This window comes from Pan troglodytes, chromosome 3 (assembly GCF_028858775.2).
Source record: "Pan troglodytes isolate AG18354 chromosome 3, NHGRI_mPanTro3-v2.0_pri, whole genome shotgun sequence".
In the NCBI taxonomy this organism is placed as follows: domain Eukaryota; kingdom Metazoa; phylum Chordata; class Mammalia; order Primates; family Hominidae; genus Pan; species Pan troglodytes.
In genome coordinates this window covers 188,857,467-188,864,286 of record NC_072401.2, presented here as the reverse complement: position 1 = coordinate 188,864,286, position 6,820 = coordinate 188,857,467, and positions in this window count along the sequence as shown.

Sequence of the window (6,820 nt, the reverse complement as noted above, 5' to 3'; positions counted from 1 at the left end):
ATACAGGCACCTGCACCCCCACAGCCTCTCTCACGTGTGATGACACTGTCACCCCCACAGCCTCTCTCCCATGTGATGACACTGTCACCCCCACAGCCTCTCACATGTGATGACACTGTCACCCCCACAGCCTCTCACATGTGATGACACTGTCACCCCCACAGCCTCTCCCACATATGATGACACTGTCACCCCCACAGCCTCTCTCCCATGTGGTGACACTGTCACCCCCACAGCCTCTCAAATGTGCTGGCACCTGCACCCCCACAGCCTCTCTCCCATGTGCTGGCACCTGCACCCCCACAGCCTCTCTCACGTGTGATGACACTGTCACCCCCGCAACCTCTCTCACATGTGATGACACTGTCACCCCCACAGCCTCTCTCAGATATCATGACACTGTCACCCCCACAGCCTCTCTCACATGTGATGACACTGTCACCGCCACAGCCTCCCTCACATGTGATGACACTGTCACCCCCACAGCCTCTCTCACATGTGATGACACTGTCACCCCCACAGCCTCTCTCACATGTGATGACACTGTCACCCCCACAGCCTCTCTCACATGGGATGACACCTGCACCCCCACAGGCTCTCTCACGTGTGGTGACACCTGAACTCCCACAGCCTCTCTCACATGTGATGACACTGTCACCCCCACAGCCTCTCTCACGTGTGATGACACTGTCACCCCCACAACGTCTCTCACGTGTGATGACACTGTCACCCCCACAGCCTCTCTCACGTGTGATCACCCTGTCACCCCCACAGCCAATCACGTGTGATGACACTGTCACCCCCACAGCCTCTCTCACATATGATGACACTGTCACCCCCACAGCCTCTCTCACATGTGATGACACTGTCACCCCCACAGCCTTTCTCACATGTGATGACACTGCCACCCCCACAGCCTCTCACATGTGATGACACTGTCACCCTCACAGCCTCTCACGTGTGATGACACTGTCACCCCCACAGCCTCTCTCACATGTGATGACACTGTCACCCCCACAGCCTCTCTCACCTGTGATGACACTGTCACCCCCACAGCCTCTCCCACATATGATGACACTGTCACCCCGACAGCCTCTCTCACAAATGATGACACTGTCACCCCCACAGCCTCTCTCACATATGATGACACTGTCACCCCCACAGCCTCTCTCACATATGATGACACTGTCACCCCCACAGCCTCTCTCACGTGTGATGACACCGTCACCCCAACAGCCTCTCTCACATGTGACGACACTGTCACCCCCACAGCCTCTCACATGTGATGACACCTGCACCCCCACAGCCTCTCTCACGTGTGATGACACTGTCACCCCCACAGCATCTCTCACGTGTGGTGACACCTGCACCCCCACAGCCTCTCCCACATGTGATGACACTGTCACCCCCACAGCCTCTCCCACCTATGATGACACTGTCACCCCCACAGCCTCTCTCACAAATGATGACACTGTCACCCCCACAGCCTCTCTCACGTGTGGTGACACCTGAACCCCCACAGCCTCTCACATATGATGGCACTGTCACCCCACAGCCTCTCTCACATGTGATGACACCGTCACTCTCACAGCTTCTCTCACATGTGATGACACTGTCACCCCCAGAGCCTCTCCCATGTGATGACACTGTCACCCCCACAGCCTCTCTCACGTGTGATGACACCGTCACCCCCACAGCCTCTCTCACATGTGATGACACTGTCACCCCCACAGCCTCTCTCACGTGTGGTGACACTGTCACCCCCACAGCCTCTCTCACATGTGATGGCACTGTCACCCCACAGCCTCTCTCATGTGATGACACTGTCACCCCCACAGCCTCTCTCACATGTGATGACACCGTCACCCTCACAGCCTCTCTCACGTGTGATGACACTGTCACCCCCACAGCCTCTCTCAGATGTGATGACACTGTCACCCCCACAGCCTCTCTCCCTTGTGATGACACTGTCACCCCCACAACCTCTCTCACATGTGATGACACCGTCACCCCCAGAGCCTCTCACATGTGATGAAACCTGCACCCCCACAGCCTCTCTCACGTGTGATGACACTGTCACTCCCACAGCCTCTCTCCCATGTGGTGACACCTGCACCCCACAGCCTCTCTCACGTGTGGTGACATTGTCACCCCCACAGCCTCTCACATGTGATGACACCTGCTACCCGACAGCCGCTCTCACGTGTGGCGACACCTGAAACGCCACAGCCTCTCCCACATGTGATGACACGGTCAGCCCCACAGCCTCTCCGACATGTGATGACACTGTCAGCCCCACAGCCTCTCCCACATGTGATGACACTGTCACCCCCACAGCCTCTCTCACATATGATGACACTGTCACCCCCACAGTCGCTCTCACATGTGATGACGCTGTCACCCCCACAGCCTCTGTCACATATGATGACACTGTCAACCCCACAGCCTCTCTAACATATGATGACACTGTCACCCCCAAAGCCTCTCCCACATATGATGACACTGTCACCCCCACAGCCTCTCTCACATATGATGAGACTGTCACCCCCACAGCCTCTCTCACATGTGATGACACTGTCACCCCCGCAGCCTCTCTCACATGTGATGACACCTGTCACCCCCACAGCCTCTCTCACATGTGATGACACTATCACCCCCACAGCCTCTCTCACATGTGATGACACTGTCAACCCCACAGCCTCTCTCACATGTGATGACACTGTCACCCCCACAGACTCTCTCTCTGACATGTGATGACACTGTCACCCCCACAGCCTCTCACATGTGATGACACCTGCACCCCCACAGCCTCTCACATGTGATGACACTGTCACCCACACAGCCTCTCTCTCATGTGGTGACACTGTCACCCCCACAGCCTCTCACATGTGATGACACTGTCACCCCCACAGCCTCTCACATGTGATGACACTGTCACCCCCACAGCCTCTCTCCCATGTGCTGGCACCTGCACCCCCACAGCCTCTCTCACGTGTGATGACACTGTCACCCCCACAGCCTCTCTCACGTCTGGTGACACGTGAACCCCCACAGCCTCTCTCACATATGATGAAACTGTCACCGCCACAGCCTCTCTCACATATGATGACACTGTCACCCCCACAGCCTCTCTCACGTGTGGTGACACCTGAACCCCCACAGCCTCTCACATATGATGGCAGGGTCACCCCCACAGCCTCTCTCATGTGTGATGACACCTGTAACCCCACAGCCTCTCACATATGATGGCAGTGTCACCCCCACAGCCTCTCTCACATGTGATGACACTGTCACCCCCACCGCCTCTCACATGTGATGAAACTGTCACCCCCACCGCCTCTCTCATGTGATGACACTGTCACCCCCACAGCCTATCTCACATGTGATGACACAGTCACCCTCACAGCCTCTCTCACATGTGATGACACTGTCACCCCCACAGCCTCTCTCACATGTGATGACACTGTCACCCCCACAGCCTCTCTCACATGTGATCACACCTGAACCCCCACAGCCTCTCTCACGTGTTATGACACTGTCACCCCCACAGCCTCTCACATATGATGACACTGTCACCCCCACAGCCTCTCTGTCATGTACTGGCACCTGCGCCCCCACAGCCTCTCTCACGTGTGATGACACTGTCACCCCCACAGCCTCTCTCACATGTGGTGACACTGTCACCCCCACAGCCTCTCACATGTGATGACACTGTCACCCCCACAGCCTCTCACATGTGATGACACTGTCACCCCCACAGCCTCTCCCACATATGATGACAATGTCACTCCCACAGCCTCTCTCCCATGTGGTGACACTGTCACCCCCACAGCCTCTCACATGTGCTGGAACCTGCACCCCCACAGCCTCTCACATGTGATGACACTGTCACCCCCACACCCTCTCTCCCATGTGCTGGCACCTGCAAACCCACAGCCTCTCTCACGTGTGATGACACTGTCACCCCCACAGCCTCTCTCCAATGTGCTGGCACCTGCACCCCCACAACCTCTCTCACGTGTGATGACAGTGTCACCCCCGCAGCCTCTCTCACATGTGATGACACTGTCACCCCCACAGCCTCTCTCAGATATCATGACAATGTCACTCCCACAGCCTCTCTCACATGTGATGACACTGTCACCCCCACAGCCTCTCTCACATGTGATGACACTGTCACCGCCACAGCCTCCCTCACATGTGATGACACTGTCACCCCCACAGCCTCTCTCACATGTGATGACACTGTCACCCCCACAGCCTCTCTCACATGTGATGACACTGTCACCCCCACAGCCTCTCTCACATGTGATGACACCTGCACCCCCACAGGCTCTCTCACGTATGGTGACAACTGAACTCCCACAGCCTCTCTCACATGTGATGACACTGTCACCCCCACAGCCTCTCTCACGTGTGATGACACTGTCACCCCCACAGCGTCTCTCACCAGTGATGACACTGTCACCCCCACAGCCTCTCTCACGTGTGATGACAGTGTCACCCCCACAGTCTCTCTCCCGTGTGGTGACACCTGCACCCCCACAGCCTCTCTCACGTGTGGTGACACCTGCACCCCCACAGCCTCTCTCACGTGTGGTGACACCTGCACCCCCACAGCCTCTCACATGTGAAGACACTGTCACCCCCACAGCCTCTCTCACATGTGATGACACTGTCACCCCCACAGCCTCTCTCACATGTGATGACACTGTCACCCCCACAGCCTCTCTCACATGTGATGACACTGTCACCCCCACCGCCTCTCACATGTGATGAAACTGTCACCCCCACCGCCTCTCTCATGTGATGACACTGTCACCCCCACAGCCTCTCACATGTGATGACACTGTCACCCCCACAGCCTCTCTCCCATGTGCTGGCACCTGCACCCCCACAGCCTCTCTCACGTGTGATGACACTGTCACCCCCACAGCCTCTCTCCCATGTGCTGGCACTGTCACCCCCACAGCCTCTCTCACGTGTGATGACACTGTCACCCCCATAGCCTCTCTCACGTGTGATGACACTGTCACCCACACAGCCTCTCTCCCATGTCCTGGCACTGTCACCCCCACAGCCTCTCTCACGTGTGATGACACTGTCACCCCCACAGCCTCTTTTAAATGTGAAGACACTGTTACCCCCATAGCCTCTCACACATGTGATGGCACCTGCACCCCCACAGCCTCTCTCACATGTGATGACAATGTCACCCCCACAGCCTCTCACATGTGATGACACCTGCACCCCCACAGCCTCTCTCACGTGTGATGACACCTGCACCCCCACAGCCTCTCTCACGTGTGATGACACCTGCACCCCCACAGCCTATCACATGTGATGACACTGTCACCCCCACAGCCTCTCTCACCTGTGATGACACTGTCACCCCCACAGCGTCTCTCTCATGTGATGACACTGTCACCCCCACAGCCTCTCTCACATGTGATGACACTGTCACCCCCACAGCCTGTCTCACATGTGATGACACTGTCACCCCTACAGCCTCTCTCACATGTGATGACACTGTCACCACTACAGCCTCTCTCACATGTGATGACACTGTCACCCCTACAGCCTCTCTCACGTGTGATGACACTGTCACCCCCACAGCCTCTCTCACGTGTGATGACACTGTCACCCCCACAGCCTCTCTCACGTGTGATGACACTGTCACCCCCACAGCCTCTCTCCCATGTGGTGACACCTGCACCCCCACAGCCTCTCTCATGTGTGGTCACACCTGCACCCCCACAGCCTCTCACATCTGGTGACACTGTCACCCCCACAGCCTCTCTCACATGTGATGACACTGTCACCCCCACAGCCTCTCTCACATGTCATGACACTGTCACCCACACAGCCTCTCACATGTGATGACACTGTCACCCCCACAGCCTCTCTCACGTGTGATGACACTGTCACCCCTACAGCCTCTCTCCCATGTGATGACACTGTCACCCCCACAGCCTCTCTCACATATGATGACACTGTCACCCCCACAGCCTCTCTCACATGTGATGACACTGTCACCCCCATAGCCTCTCACATGTGATGACACCTGCACCCGCACAGCCTCTCTCACATGTGATGACACTGTTACCCCGATAGTCTCTCACACATGTGATGACACCTGCACCCCCACAGACTCTCTCACATGTGATGACACTGTCACCCCCACAGCCTCTCTCACATGTGATGACACTCTTACCCCCATAGTCTCTCACACATGTGATGACACCTGCACACCCACAGCTTCTCTCACATGTGATGACACTGTCACCCCCACAGCCTCTCTCACATATGATGACACTGTCACCTCCACAGCCTCTCTCACATGCGCTGACACTGTCACCCCCACAGCCTCTCACATGTGATGACACTGTCACCCCCACAGCCTCTCTCACATGTGATGACACTGTCACCCCCACAGCCTCTCTCACATGTGTTGACACTGTCACCCCCACCGCCTCTCGCATGTGATGACACTGTCACCCCCACAGCCTCTCACATGTGATGACACTGTCACCCCTACAGCCTCTCTCCCATGTGCTGTCACCTGCACCCCAACAGCCTCTCTCATGTGTGATGACACTGTCACCCCCACAGCCTCTCTCCCATGTGCTGGCACGGTCACCCCCACAGCCTCTCTCACGTGTGATGACACTGTCACCCCCATAGCCTCTCTCACGTGTGATGACACTGTCACCCACACAGCCTCTCTCCCATGTCCTGGCACTCTCACCCCCACAGCCTCTCTCACGTGTGATGACACTGTCACCCCCACAGCCTGTTTTACATGTGATGACACTGTTAC